The sequence below is a fragment of the Pristiophorus japonicus genome, chromosome 10, assembly GCF_044704955.1.
Source record: "Pristiophorus japonicus isolate sPriJap1 chromosome 10, sPriJap1.hap1, whole genome shotgun sequence".
Classification (NCBI taxonomy): Eukaryota; Metazoa; Chordata; class Chondrichthyes; family Pristiophoridae; genus Pristiophorus; species Pristiophorus japonicus.
In genome coordinates this window covers 130595932-130619488 of record NC_091986.1, presented here as the reverse complement: position 1 = coordinate 130619488, position 23557 = coordinate 130595932, and the positions used below count along the sequence as shown (strand labels likewise).

General features: G+C 42.5%; 1 protein-coding gene across 1 annotated transcript in view; it reads right to left on the bottom strand.

Moving 5' to 3' along the window:
- LOC139274622 (mitogen-activated protein kinase kinase kinase kinase 4) overlaps positions 1-23557 on the bottom strand; it is a 387065-nt gene that overhangs the window by 195937 nt on the left and 167571 nt on the right. The gene's annotated exons all lie outside the window — the stretch shown is intronic.

The window sequence follows — 23557 nt, the reverse complement described above, 5'->3', positions numbered from 1 at the left end:
AAGGGAACTTTAATATAAAAGGAAGTTATGCTTCAGTTGTACAGAGCCTTGGTCAGACCCTTTCTGCATGCAGTTTTAGGCACTGCAACTCAGGAAGGATATATTGGCCTTGCAGGGAGTACAGCACAGATTTGCCTGAATTATACCAGGCCTAAAAGGTTAAATTATGACCAGAGGTTGCAGAAACTGGGCTTGCATTCCATTGAGTTTAGACGGTTGATGAGTGATCTAATTGAGGTGTTTAAATGATAAAAAATTTTGATGGAGTAGATAACGATAAGCTATTTCCTCTGGTAGAGGAATCCAGAACAAGGGGTCTCAAAGTATGTGCACCAATGAAGTAAATTGTAGACAATTGTGGCTAAATTTCCCTGAAGTACATGTATTGAATAATTGAGGCTTTGTAGATGAATTACAAATTGCAAATTACAGAAATCCTGAAGTTGCAGTAAGTCATTCACTGCTTCGATTGCTGTGTACCCCTCTCCCCCACTCCCCCACCCACCCCAACCATAGCCGGCAATCAGTATAATCAGGGAAATCAGTGAAACTGATGGAAACTTTGGCTTTTCCACAGTAATATCGCTGTTAAATACTCCATTAAAAGTTGGACCCTTTTGGATTAGGTGTAACTGGGGTTTTAACAGCGCATTGACTGCTAAAAAGCCATTATAGCCCTGAAACATTCATTTTAATTTTGTGGAGTGTCAAAATTATCCATTTTAATAAAAATTGCAATCAAGAGACTTGAGAAAAAAGTTTTTTTTATATCGATGTTGTTTATCTTTATTTCAGGTTTACCTTTTCCCCATGCGAGAGCCCCAATCTTCATTTTGCTCTCTAACACTTTTTTAAAAAATTAGAATAAAAGGAGTTTATTCACTTCCTGGTTCCCAGTCCGAGAGAATTTTGCATTGCCATTGGCTGCTTAGACAGCTTATTGACATCACAGCAGCTCGCTTTAGGGATTCACCATTAACTGATCTCAACTGCATGTCAGGAAAGCCGGATTTCTCGCCACAGAGATCACGAGTTCTTTGTGGGAAGCTTACTTCAGGGCCAACAGTGGACGCCTTCGCTTCACAACTGACCGCAAATTAATTATCTGTGCAGCTGTTTTGCTAAATTTCTATTCTGAAGGAAAATAATTTACAGGGCTACGGGGAAAGGGACTAGCTGAGAATCGGCAGGCTCGAAGGGCCGAATGGCCTTCTTCGGTGCTGTAACCATTCTATGGGCTCAAATTTGGCCCGCCCCTTTCTTCAGTGCACTTACCGGAGATGCGGCGCTTTTCTCCATTGGTAAGTGTACGGAAAAAAAATAATAAAAATCGCTCCCCACTTTGGCCGCTGTCCGGCCTCTCCTTGGTCTTCACGCAGCGTGGCCAGTTGGGTTGGGAGCAGAGCCAGCATTCTGCGCTGAAAACAGTGCCGGGATGTCTACACACGCGCAGTGGAGTGTCCGCGCATGTGCAGTAGCTCCTCGCCCCCAGACTCTCTGTGTGCGCGTGCTGCAGCCGGTGTGTGTGTGGGACCCGATGCCCGCCCCTATCCCTGGCCGAGTGGCCTCCCGGTGCGATCGACCTCAGGTTTGAAATTTTATGCACTCTAGCTATTTTTGAACTTTCTTAATGGCTTGTCATTTTCCTGGACTTTTGGATATTTTGAAAAAATTATGTAAATATGTTTTGTCTCTTGTGAATCGTGGTGACCATTTGTCAAGCCTATTCATCTGGTGCTATAGTGAAAGAAGAACATAAGTGACAGAGGAACACAGAGAATATCTTATTTATTGAAGTAGACTTTATTTAGATAATATGGGCTCAATTTTGGCCTAGTATAATCATTGCAAACAAATAGTTGTTTAAATTAGTTGAAAGATTAGGGCAAATTAATTCAACTAGCTTTTACTTATTTTATTTTTGTAGTTTAAGCTTCCATGAATGCTTCTGTTGTATAGTAAATTAACTTTGCGAAATTTGTCATATGATGTCCTGGATAACAGTTTGATCTATTCACATTCTTTAAACAAGTCATTAAGTTCTGCTGGCCCCCGATGTACCGACCTGCGCTGATTTCTTAACTCTCCGCAAGGGTTTTCTGAAGTGGCCACATACGCTGGCCTAAATAGATTTGGAGTAATATTAGCTGGCCAAAGTGGCCGAAATAGCCAAAACTGGCGTAGGTGGCTGGTAACACTCCCTTTTGAGAAAAACTAAACTAAACTAAAAAAATCTTAACTCACTTACACTGACACAAATTGAGTGTGCAAAATGGGGATTTTTAAGCTAGTCCAGAAAAATCAAGTTGCTTTAAAAAAAAAACGGAGCAACTCCTGGCCAATTTTGAGCCCAATGATTCTACCTCTGAATAATTATTTTGTATCAGTCTTTACGGCAGAGGACACTAACAATATTCCAACAGTGGATAGTCAAGGAGCTATACGGGGGTAGGAACTTAACACAATCACTAAGGAGGTGGTACTCAGTAAGATAATGGGACTAAAGGCGGAAAAATCCCCTGGACCTGATGGCTTGCATCCTAGGGTCTTGAGAAGTAGGGGCAGGAATAGTGGATGCATTGGTTGTAATTTACCAAAATTCCCTGGATTCTGGAGAGGTCCCAGCAGATTGGAAAACTGCATTTTAAAAAGGAGGCAGACAAAAAGCAGGAAACTATAGACCAGTTAGCCTAACATCTATGGTTGGGAAGATGTTGGAGTCCATTATTAAAAGAAGCAGTAGCAGGAGATTTGGAAAAGCAAAATTCGGTCAGGCAGAGTCAGCATGGATTTATGAAGGGGAAGTCATGTTTGACAAATTTGCTGGAGTTCTTTGAGGATGTAACGAACAGGGTGGCTAAAGGAGAACCAGTGGATGTGGTGTATTTGGACTTCCAGAAGGCATTTGACAAGGGTGCCACATAAAAGGTTACTGCACAAGATAAAAGTTTACGGGGTTGGGAGTAATATATTAGCATGGATGGAGGATTGGCTAACTAACAGAAAACAGAGAGTAGGGATAAATGGTTCATTCTCGGGTTGGCAATCAGTAACCAGTGGGGTGCCGCAAGGATCAGTGCTGGGACCCCAACTATTTACAATCTATATTAACGATTTGGAGGAAGGGACCGAGTGTAACGTAGTCAAGTTTGCTGACGATACAAAGATGGGAGGAAAAGCAATGTGAGGAGGACACAAAAAATCTGCAAATAAAAGGACATAGACAGGCTAAGTGAGTGGGCAAAAATTTGGCAGAGGGAATATAATGTTGGAAAGTGAGAGGTCATGCACTTTGGCAGAAAAAAAAAATCAAAGAGCAAGTTATTATTTAAATGCAGAAAGATTGCAAAGTGCTGCAGTACAGTGGGACTTGGGGGTACTTGTGCATGAAACACAAAAGGTACAGCAAGTTATCAGGTAGGCCAATGGAATCTTGACCTTTATTGCAAAGGGGATGGATTATAAAAGCAGGGATGTCTTGCTACAGTTGTACAGGGTATTGGTGGTTTCCATATTTACGAAAGGATATACTTGCTTTGGAGGCAGTTCAGAGAAACATAGAAAATAGGTGCAGGAGCAGGCCATTCAGCCCTTCGAACCTGCACCGCCATTCAATATGATCATGGCTGATCATGCAACCTCAGTACCCCACCCCTGCCTTCTCTCCATACCCCTTTAGCCCGAAGGGCCACATCTAACTCCCTTTTGAATTTGTCTAACGAACTGGACTCTACAACTTTCTGTGGCAGAGAATTCCACAGATTCACAACTTTCTGTGTGAAAAAGTTTCTCCTCATCTCGGTCTTATATAGCTTACCATTTATCCTTAGACTGTGTCCCCTGGTTCTGGACTTCCAACACTGGGAACATTCTTCCTTCGCCTAAATCATTAATATATATTGTAAATAGCTAGGGTCCCAGCACTGAACCCTGCGGCACCCCACTAGTTACTGCCTGCCATTCTGAAAACGACCCGTTTATTCCCACTCTCTGCTTCCTGTCTGCCATCCAGTTCTCTAACCACGTCAATATATTACCCCCAATACCATGTGCCTTAATTTTGCATACTAATCTCTTGTGTGAGACCTTGTCAAAAACGTTTTGAAAGTCCAAATACACCACATCCACTGGTTCTCCCTTATCCACTCTACTAGTTAGATCTGCAAGACGCTGGATGGAAAGAAAAAAAGCATATCTAGAATGGCAAAATGACCCTTCCTCAATTTCCAAGAGGGACCGCTACAGACACATGCAGAGCAAAGCACAGAGAGACCTTCGCCAGATGCAAGATAAATGGTGGCAGACGAAAGCAGAGGAAGTGGAACATTATGCTGAAACTCACAATACCAAGATGTTCTTCAGCGCCATCAAGTCAGTCTATGGACTATCAAAACCCAGCACTACTCCACTCCTTTCAGCAGATGGTAGCACTTTGATCAAAGACAGGACTGGCATCAATGAGAGGTGGAGAGAACACTTCAGTAATCTTCTTAATCGACCTTCAACAGTGAATGAAGAAGCACTTGACTCCATACCCCAGCAACCTATCAAAGAAGATCTTGATCTTCCTCCCAATATGGACAAAGTAAAGAAAGCCATCAACCAGATGAGTACTGGAAAGGCTCCAGGAAAGGATGCAATCCCTGCCAAAATCTACAAGGCAGTAGGCCCAGCAACTCTCGAGACCTTTCATGACATAATAACTAGCATCTGGGAGGATGAAGACATGCCACAGGACTTCCGTGACGCTATGATAGTTTCCCTCTACAAGAACAAGGGCAACAAAGCAGACTGTGGCAACTACAAGGGAATATCGCTTCTGTCCATTGCTGGGAAGATCATCGCCCGCATAGTATTGAACCAACTCATAGCTAGTGTCTCAGAAGTAAATCTTCCAGAAACACAATGTGGCTTTCGACCCTGGTCAGAGCACAGCGGACATGATCTTCGCACTCAGGCAAGTGCAGGAGAAGTGCATTGAGCGGAACATGGACCTGTACGCTGTATTTATTGACCTCACCAAGGCCTTTGATACTGTCAACAGAGCAGCGCTGTGGTCAATCTTGACGAAACTTGGGTGACCAAGGAAGTTTGTCCACATCATCGAGTTGTTTCATGACATGACAGGTGAAGTGCTCAGACGGCACAACCATGGCCCCATTTACCATCTCAAATGGAGTGAAACAAGTTTGTGTACTCGCTCCAGTTCTGTTCAACCTATTCTTTACCTGCGTCTTGAACTATGCCATAAAAGACTTGGAGTTTGGGGTCTACCTGAAATATCGATTAGATGGTTCACTGTTCGACCTCCGCCGCCTTGCTGCAAAGACCAAAGTACGGAAACGACTCATCCTAGAGGCACTCTTTGCTGACGACTGCGCCCTTATGGCACACAAGGAGAGTGACCTACAATTCATACTCAGCAAATTTGCTGAGGCAACAGAATAGTTTGGCCTAACCATCAGCCTTAGTAAAACCGAGGTTCTCTATCAGCCTGCCCCGGGCACCACAGCACCTGCTCCCACAGTCTTCGTCAGCAGTATATAACTAAAGTCAGTGGACAGCTTCAAGTACCTTGGCAGCACCATATCAAGTGACGGATCCTTGGACAAAGAGATTGATGCAAGAATCTGTAAAGCCAGCCAGGCACTTGGTCGCTTGCGCACTAAGGTGTTGAGTCACCACCACATCCGACTGCCAACTAAACTGTTGGTGTATAGAGCAGTCGTTCTCTCATCTCTCCTTTATGGATGCGAGACCTGGACACCCTACAGGTGTCACATCAAAAAGTTGGGAGCTTTTCATATGCGCAGTCTCAGATCTATACTCCACATACGCTGGCAAGACCGGGTGTCAAACTTTGAGGTTCTGGAGAGAGCACAATCAACTAGCATCGAGGTGATGATCATGAGAGCCCAGTTCTGGTGGGCTGGATATGTCATCCACATGGATGAGTCAAGGATCCCTCATCAGCTTCTTCACGGCGAGCTCTGTGAAGGTCGAAGACACCAGGGGCGCCCCCGCAAGCGCTACAAAGATTGCATCAAGGCTAACCTCCAGTACTGTGGCATCCGAGCAAAGGACCTCGAGAGTACAGCAGCTAATAAAATCCAGTGGCGAACCCTCACGAGGACTGCCTGCCAGACCTTCGAAGAAAGCCGATGTCAACGCCTGCGGGACACTAGAGATAGACGACATCAGGTGGCAGTACTGTCAGCATCAGGAACATCGAACTTCCCTTGTCCGATGTGCAAGAGATTATGTGCATCCAGAATTGGCCTATACAGCCACTTGAAGACACATGCCATTGATGATTAGCACATCAACGTCTTTGTTGGATACGACAGACTACCATGAGTTACATCCTCAAAAAATTCTAGAAGATTTGTCAAGCATGATTTCCCTTTCATAAATCCATGCTGACTTGGACCGATCCTATCACTGCTTTCCAAATGCGCTGCTATTACATCTTTAATTATTGATTCCAGCATTTTCCCACCATCGATGTCAGGCTAACCAGTCTATAATTCCCCGTTTTCTCTCTCCCTCCTTTTTTTTTTTAAAAAGTGGGGTTACATTAGCTACCCTCCAATCCATAGGAACTGATCCTGAGTCCATGGAATATTGGAAAATGACCACCAATGCATCAACTATTTCTAGGGCCACTTCCTTAAGTACTCTGGGATGCAGACTATCAGGCCCTGGGGATTTATCGGCCTTCAGTCCCTTCAATTTCCCTAACAACATTTCCTGACTAATAAGGATTTCCCTCAGTTCCCCCTTCTTGCAAGACCCTCGGTCCCCTAGTATTTTCGGGAGGTTATTTGTGTCTTCCTTAGTGAAGACAGAACCAAAGTATTTGTTCAATTGGTCTGCCATTTCCTTGTTCCCCATTATGAATTCACCTGAATGACTGCAAGGGGCCTATGTTTGTCTTTACTAATTATTTTCTCTTCACTTATCTATAGAAGCTTTTGCAGTCAGTTTTTATGTTCCCTGCAAGCTTCCTCTCATACTCTATTTCCCCTTCCTAATTCAACCCTTAATCCTCCTCTGCTGAATTCTAAATTTCTCCCAGTCATAAACATAGAAAATAGGTGCAGGAGTTGGCCATTCGGCCCTTCGAGCCTGCACCGCCATTCAATGAGTTCATGGCTGAACGTGCAACTTCAGTACCCCATTCCTGCTTTCTCACCATACCCCTTGATTCCCCCTAGTAGTAAGGACTTCATCTAACTCCTTTTTGAATATATTTAGTGAATTGGCCTCAGGTTTGCTGCTTTTTTCTGGCCAATTTATATGCCTCTTTCTTGGATTTAACACTTTCCCTAATTTCCCTTGGTAGCCATATGCCACCTTTCCTTTTTTATTTTTACGCCACAAGCAGGTTCACTAGGTTGATTCTGGAGATGAGGGGGTTGACTTATGAGAAAAGTGAAGAGGTTGGGCCTCTATTCATTGGAAGTCAGAAGAATGAGAGGTGAATGAGAGTAAGATTATGAGGGGGCTTGACGGGGTGGATGCAGAGAGGATGTTTCCACTGATAGGGGAGATTAGAACTAGAGGGCATAATTTTAGAATAAGGGGCCACCCATTTAAAACTGAGATGAGGAGAAATTTCTTCTCAGAGGGTTTGTGGATCAGGGTAATTCACTGCCTCAGAGAGCTGTGGAAGCTGGAACATTGAATACATTTTAGATGGAAATAGAGAGTTTCCTAAACGATAAAGGAATATGGGGTTACGAAGAGCGGGCATGTAAGTGGTCCTGAATCCATGATCGGATCAGCCATGACCGTATTAAATGCAGAACAGGCTCGAGGGGCTGGATGGCCTACTCCTGCTCCTATTTCTTATGTTCTTATGTTACTCCAAGGAGTAGGTGACCTCCATATTCCTCCCACTATAATGTACCATCTCACAGTTAGCTATATTGAAATTTGTGCTCCATTTACACGTCCATTTAGAGAGTGTGTATTAGGGTGCAGTTATAATTCACAGAGCAAATGGAAAGCGAGCTAAGTGTGCTGTGGTGCTAGAAAGCCAATGTACATCTGATCTTTGAGACCTGATCAATTTCTCAGTGTGATGACATCATGATGCATCTGGAGCAGAATTACATTTGGAGAGGTCAATTCCATTGCAATCAGGTGGGTTTTAAAATAGGTGGCCAATCAGTTCTGCTGGATTTCTGCCTAGACGATGATGATGAATATTTACCCCTTTGTTTCACACTACCTTCAGCATTGCAGAGAATCTACCTTTGGTGCATAAATGCACCCTTTGAGACCACAAGCAAAAGTAATTTGAGTGTAATTAAAGGCAAATGCACAATCATGAATCCCTCCTTTGAAAAATTCTCAGTTTTTAGAAATAAATTCAATTAACTGTTGCTATATGCATGTTCTGTAATTTTCTGGAAACTGTTCGTACTGTCTCGCAAACAGATACCAGCATTGAACAAAGTTAAGAAGGACTTGGTCCAGGAGTGACAATCATCCCCTATTGATAGAGCTCCCTGTTGAGTCAACGTTTTCACATATTCCAGAAATGCAAATAAGCAAAGCAGTCGATTTAGAAAGAATTGTCTATAAATTCGGAAAGTTGGAACAGTGTTAAACGCAGTAACTTATATAAATGCACACTGATTCTGAATAAATTGTAAAATTAATTACAATTTTGGTTGCTTTATTTGTATTAATATAGCTCTCCCCAAATACATCATGCAATAATAGAGTGATTATAGATAGAATTGTTGAGCCATCAGCAAATAACACCTGCAGAGAGCAAAAATATCCAACTGCAAAGCAAAATTAAATTACTGGCGGACACAAAATATTTAAGTTGAAGCCCGCCAAGGCTTAGATTAGACCAAGGAACAAATGAATGTACAGGGATTGGGGGCAGGGGTAAGGGGAAGAGAGCAAATAATGATTTGCCACAGACTTTATGCAAAAGCTGTGAATGCCAACCACCCAATTGCAGTAAATTGGACTGCCACAATTTCATGAAGTGATTTAACTCAAATTTGTTGGGGAAAGGGAACAAAGGAGGAAATAACATTGAAAAGTTGGCTCATACGCATCTGCCAGACACTTGGCATCTCTAGATTTGGCACATTTGTCTTTGATCCATGAATGTGATGAATAAGTATAGTTGGCTGACTGGTGGACAGACGTGAACGTTCAACAAAGAGAGGATTGAAAGCAGCCACCTAGAGGAAGGCACCCTGGGAAAGAAAATAATCAAAGTACTCCAATAACTTCTGCTAACACCATCACCCTTAAAGCCCGTCAAAAATTGCAGGTGTGTTTTTTTTTAAAAAAGAGAGGTGGTCTTTCATAGCTTTGTGTTATTGTGAGCACTCCGTTTGGCTCTTGAATCCCAATTTGGTTTTTGCTCTGCCATTTACTGGGCCAGATTTTTTCGATTCCCTTTGCTTTTTCTTTGTCTTTACAGAGCCTGCAGCAGTCCACTCTCCAGCTTATCTACAGCCACCCTCCTCCCTAACAAACTGCTGCAATGAGCTCTGCAGCTTCCACTGCCCTGCTAATCATAGTGGCTGCAGAGTGCCCCAAGGAAATATATATTTTTTTTAAAAGTAATGCCCAGAGGCTGTATCGCTAATGTCTCCAATATCCCATCATCTTCCTCCTGCCATCGAACCCCCCCCCCCCCCCCCACCACCAATATAAGGCAGCGTTATCACTGTGGACAAGGGGTGGAAGGAAACGGGATGAAAACAAACAGTAAATAGGAGAGCTATCAGGAGAAAGGGGAAGAGAGCATAAACACAAAGAAAAAAAGATGCAGCGAGAGCAATTGTGAGAGAGAGGAAAAACCGAGAAAGAAGAGACAGCAGAGTACAATTAAATATTAAAAATCTCAGCAATGGAATAAAGGATTACTGCATCAAAAAGAAAAAAATATACAGCAGAATGAGATAGGAAAAGAATAGCAGCAGAGAAAAAAAGGGAAGGGAGCTAAAATAGAGCCAAGGAGAGAAAACTAGAAAATGGAAGCAAGAAAACAAAAGGTATTAGACAGGTTACCATGGAAATCATAACCTAGCCAGTTGCCTAACCAGAGAGTACCAGATCCAACCGTTAATCCATACTAGGACATTCCACTATGGAATTGTTTAAAAAAAAACTTGAATTATATAATGCCATTTCATGTCCTCAGCAACTTTTGAACTATAGTCAGTTTTACAGAAGTAAGATCTCACAGACAGCAATTAAATAAATAGTGATGATGGCCGAGGGATAAATGTTAGCTAAGAGATGGAGAACTCACCTACTCTACTTTAAAATAGTGCCTGGGTATCTTTTACTTGAACAGGCAGACAGATCCTTAATTTAATGTTTCATCAGAAAGGCCACTCAGCACTCACCTCATAAGTGTTAACCTAGAATTACATATTCATGCTTTGGAGTGGGATGTGAACCCACTACCTTCTGGTTCAGAGGTGAGCGCACTAGTCTAGTCACTGTACTTAAAGGAGGTAGCTTTCTCTCTCTAATTCTGGCTTCCTTACCAAATCTGGGTATGTGTGTGCTGGACAGGAAGCTCAAAGACTGAACTCTACCTATCCCTTTTCTTGTTCCATGTCCTTGTTCTAGAACACATAATCCAGGCTAACACTCCCATGCAGTACTGAGGGAATATTGCACTGTCGGAAATGCCGTCGTTCGGATGAGACATTCAGCCAAGGCCCCGTTCACTCTCAGGTGGATGCAAAAGTTCCCATGGCACTATTTTGAAGAGGAGCAGGGGAGTTCTCCCCAATGTTCTAAACAATATTTAATCCCTTAATCAACATCAGTAGAACAGATTATCTTGTAATTATCAAATTGCAGTTTGCGGGAGCTTGCTGTGCATAGATTGGTTGCTACATTTCAACAGTGATGACACTTCAAAAGTAGATGATTGGCTATAAAGCATTTTAAGACATCCTGAGATTGCGAAAGACGCTCTATTAATATAAGTCTTTTGTTTGTTTATCCTGTCCATCATGAAGACCAACTATATCTGACATCACCTGCCTCCACCCAAATCTTAGCCATTTACTGCTGAAACCTCATCCATGCCTCTGTCAGCTCCAGACTCGACTCTTCCAATGTTCTCCTGGCTGCCCTTCCTTCCACAAACTTCAGAGCATCCAAAACTCTGCTGTCCATATCATATACTGCCCATAAACATAGCCTGCTCATCAATCACCCTTGTGCTCACTGACCTACATTGGCTCCCAGTCCCCAATGCCTCTATTCTAGTGTTCAAATCAGACCTTGCCCCCTCCATACCACTGTAAACTTCTCCAACCCTGTGAGAACTCTGGCCTCTTGTGCATCTCCCACACCCTTAGCCCTACCATTGGTGGCCATTCCTTCAACTGAAATTCAATCACTAAACCTCTCTACCTCTTCCTCCTCCTTTATGACTTTCCTTGAAACTCACTTATTTGACAAAGATTTTAATCACCCATTTTAATGTCCCTTTTTTGGCTCAACATCCATTTTTGTCTGTGATGGGACTTGAGACATTTTTCTACATTAAAGGTGCTTTATAAACTCAAGTTGTTTTTGGCAACTCTAGTTTTAAACACAACTACTCCAAGTATGTAGGGTATGTCCCACACATAAAAACTTGAATCCTGCTCTTTTGAATGGTTGGGGCAGGCTTTAGATACCTCGGTGTACATCTCACACCAAAAGCCACCATCCAGCACCTACTTCCCCCACCCCACTCAAGCTGTGCAGGAAGCCAAAAGGCTGAACTTTTAAAACCCACCCCCAGATCTCTATGCTTGGGGATTTTCAGTAGCTGCTGCAACACAAGATCCAGAAATATCAAATCTCCCAACAGTTGTTTGCTGGAGGGACTGCGACCAGCAAGGCTAACTCGTACAAATATTCTGGCCATGTTTGCACATTTAGCTATTCGAGGTAGCATGAGATAACTAGCACAGTACCATGATTGCTCTTATAGCCGCAAGGGTGAGCTCAGTGGTTACTGGGTCTGGTAATAGGTTAAAAAAAAAAGTCTCCCAAAACAAGCAGGCTCGCACTAGTACTCGCTGCAAGAAAGTGCATTCTCTCTGGTGAAGCACAGCCTCTCCCCACACTAACTACCAATAGCAACTCGTGGCTGAAGCACAAGTGGAGCAAATGCCAACAAGAACATGTAATATTCAGCCTCCACCGGAAATGGGGAAATACAAGCAGTCTGGGGCACATTCTTGAAACCTATTCAAAACAAAATTGACAATACTGACCCATCCAAGCATAGCAATTCCCCCCCACCCCCAACCACTGCTGGCCTTGAAGGGCAAAACCCTCAATTGAAATGAAGAGTATTTAGGGGCTCATCCTGCCATTCCCAGTCCTAACTAACCAACAGAAACCACAGCTAAACAAGCTGCTTCAACTGCCAAGCCTGCTTTGTTCCCATTACAAGCACAGCCATGCCAAGAAAACTGAATGTATCAATGAACCCCTCCTGCAAAGCTTCATAAAAGTCTGTATGTAAATGTACACCCACATGTACAATGCCTTGAAAAAACACTCCTGTGAATCTACTTGTTTGAGATTCCAGAGACAAAGAACAAGCTCAATCTGAAAGGAGAGAAAAAATTGGCACAACTGAAAGAACCCCCGGCTGAAAAGAAAAACAGAACTTGGGATATAGGGGAGCTGACAATAATGCATAAAGAAACATCTCAAACTAAGTCCAAGCTAGCTGGTAAGCAGAAAAAGAGCTGTTTTTGACACCTGAGCACTTGTCTATTATAATTGCTACCTTATGTGTATTAACTTCAAGTGCATAACACTTTCAACAGTTCAATGTAGTGAAAGAAACCTCAGGAATCTCAGTCAAAAGCATTTCATTACTAGGATAATTTATTTTTTGTTGAAGAAATAAATTAATAGTTGCAAAGACCAACAATCTTTTGCTTTGTTAAATCCATTCTAGTCAAATTTTAAAACCAGTTACAAGCAGTTATCCTAATTGACTGAACAGACTAGACCTCCCAGCATGCCCTGAGTGCACAACTATTTCCTGACTCTGTATATCAATTTTCATGCTGAATTAATATCCTTTAGAGAAGTATAACATTGTAAAAAAATATGTAATCAGTTAATTGAATTATTCCCTTAGCTGAACAGGCGTTTCCTGAACTGTTCATATAAACTGGGTCTGACTGAACTTTTGTTTAAGCAATGGTTGCCAATAACATCTTTCGTCATGTTGACTTGGAAGCATTACTGATGCCAACAATGAGAGGAAGCTAAATTAATGTAAACAGTTAATAGTGAATCAGCACAGAGTTCATGACTGCATTCTTACTCATGCTAATTCATGTGTCTATCTCCTTTTGTAATTCCTGAAGACAGTAGTTCCTGATCTCATCAAAGCCTACTTTTTAAATGAAGTTAAAGCAAAAAGACAGAAATAGGCAGAACAAAAGAAACAGATGCTAAACATAATACTACATTAAAAAAAACAGGCCTGGACAGAGAGTGATATCTTCAACAATGCGCATTGGCATTTAAATTTAGCAATTTGCACAAACATAACAGAAATACCATCCTTTTATAGGTATGATGTTCTACAATGCTAATAATTACACAAACTTTAGTAGAATCCCTTTAACATGGATGCCCTAGCAAATGAAGCATTTCATCATTGAGCACAAAAGCATCAGTATTGATTAATGAGCATTAAATCAATGCCAGATAAAACCTTGCTCTCAATTAATGTGACCATGTAATGGTCAAATTTATGACAAATGACAATCACTTTTGGGGAAATACGTTTATTGGATAAGTTAAACAACAATATTTTGTGTTTATAACAACTTGTATTTGTATAGTGCCTTTAATGTAGTAAAACATCCCAATACGCTTCACAGAAGTATAAGACGACCAAAATGAGTGATACCGAGCCACACAAGGAGAAATTAGGGCAGGTGATCAAAGGCTTGGTCCAGAGGTAGGTTTTAAGGAGTGTCTTACGGAGGGAAGAGTGGTAGAAAGGTGGAGAGTTTTAGGCTTAGGGCACAGCCTCCAATGGTTGAGGATGCTCAAGAGGGCAGAATTAGAGGAACACAGATATCTCAGAGGGTTGTGGGACTGAAGGACACTACAGAGATAGGGAGGGGCAAGGCCATGGAGGGATTTGAAAACACGGATGAGAATTTTGAAATCGAGGTGTTGATAAACTGGGAGCCAATGTAAGTCAGCGAGCACAGGGGTGATGTATGAGTGGGACTTGGTGCGAGTTTGAAAACTTGGTTGCCCATTTCCTATCACCTCAAGTGTACATAGGGTAGAATGTGGGAGGCCAGCCAGAAGTGCGTTGGAATGGTCAAGTCTAGAGCTCACAAAGCCATGGATGAGGGTTTCAGCAGTGGATGAACTGAGGCAAGGACAGAGTCAGGCGATGTTATGGAGGTGGAAATAGGCAGACTTAGTTATTCCACGGATGTGTGGTCATTTCAAGGTCAAGTAGGAAACCAATGTTGCGAACAGTGGGGTTCAGCCTCAGACAGATCCGAGAAAGCAGGATGGAGTTAATGTCTAGGGAACGGAGTTTGTGGCGGGGACCGAAAACAATGGCTTCAATCTTCCCAATATTTAATTAAGAACATTTCTGCTCATCCAGTACTGGATGTCGGACAAGCAGTCTGACAAATTAGAGACCGTAGAGGGGTCAAGAGAAGTGGTGGCGAGGTAGAGCTCGTGTCGTCAGCGTGCATGTGGAAACTAACGCTTGCTTTCAGATGATGTCGCCAAAGGACAGTATTTGGATGAGAAATAGGAGGGGGCCAAAAGACATCAGAGGCAACGATGCGGGAGCGGGAACAGAAGCCATTGCAGGTGATTCTCAGGCTATGATTCGATAGATAGGAATAGAACCAGGCGAGTGCAGTCCCACCCAGCTGGACGACACTGGAGAGTCGTTACAGAAGTATGGAGTGGTCAACTGTGTCAAAAGCTGCAGACAAGTCAAGAAGGACGAGGAGGAATAATTTCCCTTTGTCGCAGTCACAAAGGATGTCATTTGTGACTTTGATGAGAGCCGTTTCGGTATTGTGGCGGGGGCATAAACCTGATTAGAGGGATTCAAACATGGGAGTTGCGGGAAAGATGGGACAAATTTGGGAGGTGACAACAAGCACTTGGGAGGAAATGGAGGTTGGAGATGGGGCGGTAGTTTGCAAGGACAGAGGAGTCAAGGGTTGTTTTTTTTTGAGGAGAGGAGATGTGAGAGCAAGGGGGACAGTACCAGAGAAGGGAGAACCTTTAACAATGTCTGCTAACACGAGCCAGAAAAGGAAGTTGGGTGGTCAGCAGTTTGGTGGGAATAGGGTCAAGGGAACAGGGTCAAGGGAACAGGAAGTGGGTCTCATGAACAAGATGAGCGCGGAGAGATAATGAGGGGAGATCGGAGAGAAAATGGAGAAATATGTGAGTTCAGGGCTAGGGCGGAGAGGATCTTGAGGAAGTTTGGCCCGGTGGGCTAGAGGCAGCTAAACGGATGGTCTCAATTTTAGAGGCAAAGAAGTCCATGAGCTCCTCACAATTGTTGTCGGAGGTGAGGTAGTGTATTTAGTGTATATAATATTAGATAGTGCATTTAACATAAAAAGCATGCCATAACATTTTACAAACAGTACAAAAAAAGTGGACACCAAGCCATGGTGAGAGAGTTAGGTGAGGGGCCAAAAGTCTGAAACAAAAAATAGTATTTTGAGCAGGTTTTTGAAGGAAGAAATTCTAAAAACTAGGACCAAATGGCTGAAGGCTTTTCCATCAAAGGTAAGGCAGAGGGGCAGGTGCATAGAAGATCAAAGTCAGAGGACCTAGTGATGCAGGAGGGAATTGAAGGCTGCAGAGATAGTGAATGCATTGGATTTGATCTTCCAGAATGCCCTAAATTCTAGTACGGTCCCCATGGATTGGAAGGTGGCAAATGTAACCCTGCTGTTCAAGAAAGGAAGGCGAGAAAACCGAACTATAGGATAGTTAGCCTGACATCAGTATTAGGGAAAATGCTAGAATCTATTATTAAGGACGTGGTAACAGGGCACTTGGAAAATCACTCTGATTAGGCAGAGTCAACACGATTTTATGCAAGGGAACTCGTGTTTGGCAGTTTTTTTGAGGGTGTAAATAGCAGAGTAGATAAGGAGGAACCAGATATTTGGATTTTCAGAAGGCATTTGATAAGCTATTTACAATCTATATCAATGACTTAGATGAGGGGACCGAGTGTAATGTATCTATGTTTTCTGACGAAACGAGCTGGATTGGAAATTAAGCTGCGAGGAGGGCACAAACAGGCTGCAAAGGGATATATGCAGGTTGAGTGATTGGGTAAGAAGGTGGCAGATGAAGTATAATGTGGGGAAGTGTGAAATTATCCACTTTGATAGGAAGAATGGAAAAGCAGAACATTTTTTAAAAAGGTGAAAGACGAGTAAATGTTGGTATGCAGAGGGATTTGGGGATCTTTGTACACTAATCACAGAAAGTTATCATGCAGGTACAGCAGGCAATTGGGATCACAAATGGTGCGTTAGCCTTTATTGTAAGTGAGGGTAAGGAAGTCTTGCTGCAATTATATAGGGTTTTGAGGAGACACGCCTGGAGCACTGTGTACAGTTTTGGAGGGAGGGAGAGGTAAGGGAAGGGAGAAAGGGAGGGGGAATAAAAAAAGGAAGGGAGGGGAAAAAAAGGAAGGAAGGAGAAAGGGAGGGGGGAAAAAAAGGAAGGCGAAAGGGAGGGGAAGGAAGGAAGGAAGGAAGGAGAAAGGGAGGGGAAAAAAAGGAAGGAAGCAGAAAGGGGGGGAAAAAAAGGAAGGAAGAAGAAAGGGGAAAAGGAAGGCAGGAGAAAGAGGAAAAGGAAGGCAGGAGAAAGGGGAAAAGGAAGGGGGACGGGAAGGTGGGGGGGGGGGGAGGACGGATGGCAGAAGAAGAAGGGAAGGAAGGAAAAAGGAAAAAGGCTTGCATTTATATAGCACTTTTCACAACCTCATGACATTCCAAAGCACTTTACAGCCAATTAAGTCCTTTTTTTGAAGGGTAGTCACTTTTAGAGGAAAAGGATGTTAGAGATAGGTTAGTAGTTGGAAAGTACGGATGGGTCAGGGGAGACCTTTTGAGGAGGTAGGTTTTGATGTTCTTGAAAGGGAGAAGAAAATGCCTAACCAAATGGGCCCATGACTAAACACGCTTTTTTAAGAAAAACTGTTCAAATGAATATACCTCTACTTACAAACTCACTAATATCTTCCAACCATTGATGAGATTGAAATTTTCTGCTATACATTAGATACCTTTATGAACAGTTCAAATAAATTTAAGTGAATAATTTAGTGATCAACATTACAATCAAAAAAAAGACTATAGCATGTTGTCACTGGCCATCTTATCTTATCCAATATAGTTTAACACTTATGTTGGCTTATAAAAAAAGAGATTAAATACTAATAAAAAATAAAGTCTAAAGAAATATAAAATGATATAGTAAATATACAGCATTGTATCTTGGATCGAGAATTTTTAAGATTCCAATAATTTTGTGAGTGTCAGTTCAGTGGCAGAGTATGTTGGAGCATCAACACAATACTATGGAATGAACGATTCAAGCTCAAATCCCTTTACCAAATTCCCAATGTGAGGTGTTGTATGGTGGGATGATACCAAGCAGTGGTCAGATACCCTTGTAAGGGGAAGAACCAAGGGTGTCATCACAAAAGTGGTACTCTGTGCTTCCTAGTGGCTAGCTGTACAGTAGCATAGCCCAATGAAAAAGGCATGGCGATGAGGAGGGAGGAAAAGAAGAGGGCAGTGAAAATTTTAATCATTTCTACATCAGCAATACCAACACCGCTGCTTTGAAATCCAAAGAGAATGCAGTTTTTCTACTTCAATATTTATGTAAATGTGTGCCCTAAAACAAAAATGAAAGTATTAACACTGCTGTGTGTATTACTGCATTACTCCTTTGGCACACTTAACTTTCTCTGTATTACATCAACACATGAAGTCTTTATTTGGAGTACACCGACAATACAAGAAGAAAAAATTCGATGCCTTTTAAAACCATCCCTCAGCTCATTTTGCAACAACCTCTCGAACAACCTCCCTGCTGGACATCCGCTCACCTGAACATAGCTACTGCATTCGACCTGTTCAATACTCCCTTCCCACTGCTTCGGATGCCCTTGTGTACTCCATATCCTCCTGTGTCTCTAATCTTCATCGTTCCTTCATTATAATTCTCATCTCTGCAATCTTAGAGCTGAGGGCTGCACACCTGGCATGCAAATAATCTGGTTCTTTGCTGCCACAGCAGCCTCAAGTATCCAAAGGAATAACACACCTCCCACTCCTTGTCCAAATCCTCCCACAATTCCAGGATTATCCTGGAGGGCAAGGGCAACTCCATAATCCTCTTAATGACAAACCGCTCCCTCCGCTTCCCCATTCTCACTTCCAACACCAAATTTAAAGAGCTGATGAACTTCTTTAACTCAAAGATTGAGACCATATGTTCAGCTCCCTCACCAATATCTCCCCACTGTGAAGTCCCCTCCCTGCCAGCCATGCCCTTCCATATATATTACCGTGATCCCCATATCCTTTTTGGCCTTCATTCTCTTCTTTTCCTCATCCACATGTTATTCCTTTGCATCTTCATTCAAAGGCATGGAGTAAGGTTTCACATGCATGCTAGTAACACTCAAATTTACTTCTGAGACCACCCTCAATTCCTAGATCACCACTGTGCTTTCTAACTGCTTAACTAACAAACCTTGGATGGACCAAAACTTCCTTGAAGCAATCCTGTTTGCATACCGAAAACTGCATCTTGGTCCCTACTTCCATCCCTCTCTCTGGTAACTCATTTAGGTTGAGCCTGATGGCATGAACACCTAGTGCCCTCTTTGACCTCAAGCTGAGGTTCAAATCCCATATCTTAACCATCACCATGATGACATATTTCTACCTCCAGATCATTACACACCTCTGATTCAACCTCCCCATCAATGCTGCTGAAACACACATCCACATCTTTGGGGGGAGGGATGGGGGTGACAAAGACCTGATTATCCCAACACCTAACTTGACAGTTACCCATGTTCCACCATCTACAATGCCCAAAATTCTACCAACCATATCCTGTTCCACCTGAACAACTGTCCTCCATCACTCCTCTGCTCACCAACCTTTATTGGCTCCCTATTCCTCAACACATCAATTTCAAAATTCTTATCCTCATCGACAAGTCCCTCCATGCCCTTGCCTCACCCCCATCCCTGCAACCTCCTTTAGTCCTATGTTCTCCAATGAGCCTTCTACTGCTCTGACTCTGCATTTTTGACTACATACCATCAGACACCTTGGCCACACACACTGGAATTCTCTCCCTAAACCTTTTCCCATTCTTCAAAAATGACTTCTTTGATGATGCCTTCAGTCACCACCCTCAACTTTTTTCCCGACCTTTGGTTTCTGGTTATTTTCATCTCTGAAGTGCATTGACATTAAAGGCGCCAAATAAGTACAAATTGTTGTTCTCTTCAAAGGTGGAGACTTCTTAAAGGTCAGAACACAGTTGTTAAATATCATCCTTCAAACTTCTTGACAAAAAGGATAAGAATGTTATGTTTTCCTGTTATCCACTGACCTCTGTCAGTTACATTTTCTAGTTTCTTGTGGATCATAGCAATGATCACCAAAATAAAACAAGTCAGGAACTCAAGGGACTATTATTATCAACAAGAAACAGTTCCTGTCAGCTGAGATGTCAAAATTCACAAACTAGCCTCCAAAATTTCTTTGCAAGTCACTTGATGCTGTTAATCTTCTGTCTTGGCATTTACAGGAAGACAATAAAAGTACATTTTACAGAAGTGTATTTTGTCGAATACCGAAATAAGTACACTGTTAGAAAATTAACTGAAAAATAAAACTATTTTATAAAAGCAGACAAAGTATGATTAACAGTCAGCCATGTTCACTATATTGCATGTGGTATAAAAATCTTCATTGACTGTAAAGCACTTTGGAATGTCCTAAGGTCTCGAAGGGCCCTATACCAATGCATATAAGGTGGCCAAGGTTAGTGGGAAACTAGAAGATTGGGAAAATTTTAAACGTCAGCAAAGAATGACTAAGAAAGCAATAAAGAAAGGAAAGATAGATTACGAAAGTAAACTTGCGCAAAACATAAAAACAGATAGTAAAAGCTTTTACAGATATTTAAAACGGAAAAGAGTGACTAAAGTAAATGTTGGTCCCTTAGAAGATGAGAAGGGGGATTTAATAATGGGAAATGTGGAAATGGCTGAGACCTTAAACAATTATTTTGCTTCGGTCTTCACAATGGAAGACACAAAAACCATGCCAAAAATTGCTGGTCACAGGAATGTGGGAAGGGAGGATCTTGAGACAATCACCATCACTAGGGGGGTAGTGCTGGATAGGCTAATGGGACTCATGGTAGACAAGTCCCCTGGTCCTGATGAAATGCATCCCAGGGTATTAAAAGAGATGGCGGAAGTTATAGCAGATGCATTTGTTATAATCTACCAAAATTCTCTGGACTCTGGGGAGGTACCAGCGGATTGGAAAGCAGCTAATGTAACGCCTCTGTTTAAAAAAGGGGGCAGACAAAAGGCAGGTAACTATAGGCCGGTTAGTTTAACATCTGTAGTGGGGAAAATGCTTGAAACAATTAAGGAAGAAATAGCAGGACATCGATATAGGAATAGTGCAATCAAGCAGACGCAGCATGGATTCATGAAGGGGAAATCATGTTTAACTAATTTACTGGAATTCTTTGAGGATATAACGAGCATGGTGGATAGAGGTGTACCGATGGATGTGGTGTATTTAGATTTCCAAAAGGCATTCGATAAGGTACCACACAAAAAGTTACTGCAGAAGATAAAGGTGCCGGGAGTCAGAGGAAATATATTAGCATGGATAGAGAATTGGCTGGCGAACAGAAAGCAGAGAGTCGGGATAAATGGGTCCTTTTCAGGTTGGAAATCGGTGGTTAGTGGTGTGCCACAGGGATCGTTGCTGGGACCACAACTGTTTACAATATACATAGATGACCTGGAAGAGGGGACAGAGTGTAGTGTAACAAAATTTGCAGATGACACAAAGATTAGTGGGAAAGCGGGTTGTGTAGAGGACACAAAGAGGCTGCAAAGAGATTTAGATAGGTTAAGCGAATGGGCTAAGGTTTGGCAGATGGAATACAATGTCGGAAAGTGTGAGGTCATCCACCTTGGGGGAAAAAAAAACAGTAAAAGGGGGTTTGAATGGGGAGAAATTACAACATGCTGCGGTGCAGAGGGACCTGGGGGTCCTTGTGCATGAATCCCAAAAAGTTAGTTTGCAGGTGCAGCAGGTAATCAGGAAGGCGAATGGAATGTTGGCCTTCATTGCGAGAGGGTGGAGTACAAAAGCAGGGAGGTCCTGCTGCAACTATATAGGGTATTGGTGAGGCCGCACCTGGGAGTACTGCGTGCAGTTTTGGTCACCTTACTTAAGGAAGGATATACTGGCTTTGGAGAGGGTACAAAGACGATTCACTCGACTGATTCCGGAGATGAGGGGGTTACCTTATGATGATAGATTGAGTAGACTGGGTCTTTACTCGTTGGAGTTCAGAAGGATGAGGGGTGATCTTATAGAAACATTTAAAATAATGAAAGTGATAGACAAGATAGAGGCAGAGAGGTTGTTTCCACTGGTCGGGGAGACTAGAACTAGGGGGCACAGTCTCAAAATACGGGGGAGCCAATTTAAAACCGAGTTGAGAAGGAATTTCTTCTCCCAGAGGGTTGTGAATCTGTGGAATTCTCTGCCCAAGGAAGCAGTTGAGGCTAGCTCATTGAATGTATTCAAGTCACAGATAGATAGATTTTTAACCAATAAGGGAATTAAGGGTTACAGGGAGCGGGTGGGTAAATGGAACTGAGTCCACGGCCAGATCAGCCATGACCTTGTTGAATGGCGGAGCAGGCTCGAGGGGCTAGATGGCCTACTCCTGTTCCTAATTCTTATGTTCTTATGTATATAAAAGCAAGTCTTTCTTTCAAATGTAATATGTAATATGTAATGAGGAACTTATTGCATTTAGCATTGGCAACATCATTGGGAAGATAAACCTCGGTGCAAAAGAGTAGAAACTGCAACAGATGCTTAAAATAAATCCAAAATGGTTCTTGTGACACAGATGACTTTCCCTTTTTCATTTCTTACTTTTTGCAGAAAGTGAAAAAATGTTTACACAACACTTCAAGCATATTCTAGAGCCTTTTCAAATCACTGCTGGATAAAAAAAAACTGTTCAGTCGCCTGTGTGTGAATTTAGGGCAATAAATGGTTTGAGATTTGCAGTCAGCAGCGAAGCAAAGACATCCGCCACTGGCCCTGAAGAAAGCTGCCCACCGAGATCTCACGATATCTGTGGCAAGAAGTTTGCCTTTTTTGACGCACAAGTGATTTCAGTACAGTATAGTGGGGAATCCCTAACACAATCTGTCTAAACTGGCTAATCACATTCTCAGACAGGGAATCAGGAATGGGGAACCTGCTTTTATCCCAACTTTTTAAAAAACGAGAGAGAGCAAATCAAAGATTGACATTCTTACATGGGGATGCGGTAAACCTGAAATTATGAACAAACTTCAAAAAATATTAAAATATCTTTTTTTTTAAAAAAAGTTTCTTAAAAATTGTAATTTTTATCAATGGTAGAAATGTGATACTCCACAAAGTTAAAATTCTTTTTTCAGGCCATAACATTGGGTTAGCAGTCAATATGCTGTTAAAACCCCAGTGACACCGAATCCAACAAGGCCTAAAATTTAATGGGGTATTTAACAGCGATATTACCATACAATATGTTTTCATCCGTTTCACCGATTGCCGACTACACAGCCAGCGTCAGAACAGTGAATGACCGACCGCATTGCCCTTCAATGATCAGCACTGAGGCTTCTTGCTGCTTTCTCCCCCTGCCGTCGGTCGGTCCTGACGGCAAACGGGTGCCTCAAGCACTGAGGCTTCTTGCAGCTTTCTCCCCCTGCCGTCGGTCAGTCCCAACGGCAAACGGCTGCCTCAAGCACTGAGGCTTCTTCCAGCATTCTTCCCCTGCCGTCGGTCGGTCCTGACGGCAAACCGCTGCCTGAAAGGCCTGCCTGAAGCACTTTCACACAGGTAGGAACATGGTTTATTTAATCTTTCCTTTGCTTATAAATTTTTATTCAGGTTGGATTTATTTGTATAATATTTGTATAAGTATAACTAAGGATTTATTGTAGAATTTAATGACTTCCCTTCACCCCCCCTCCCCCCCACCTCGTTCCCGACGCCTAATTTGTAACCTGCGCCTGATTTTTTAATGCGTAGACAAGGTTTTTTCAAGAGTACAAAAATCTTCACTTGCTCCATTCTAAGTTAGTTTGGAGTACGTTTTCACTGTGGAAACTTTCAAATCTGGCGTCAGTGGCCGGACACGTCCCCTTTTG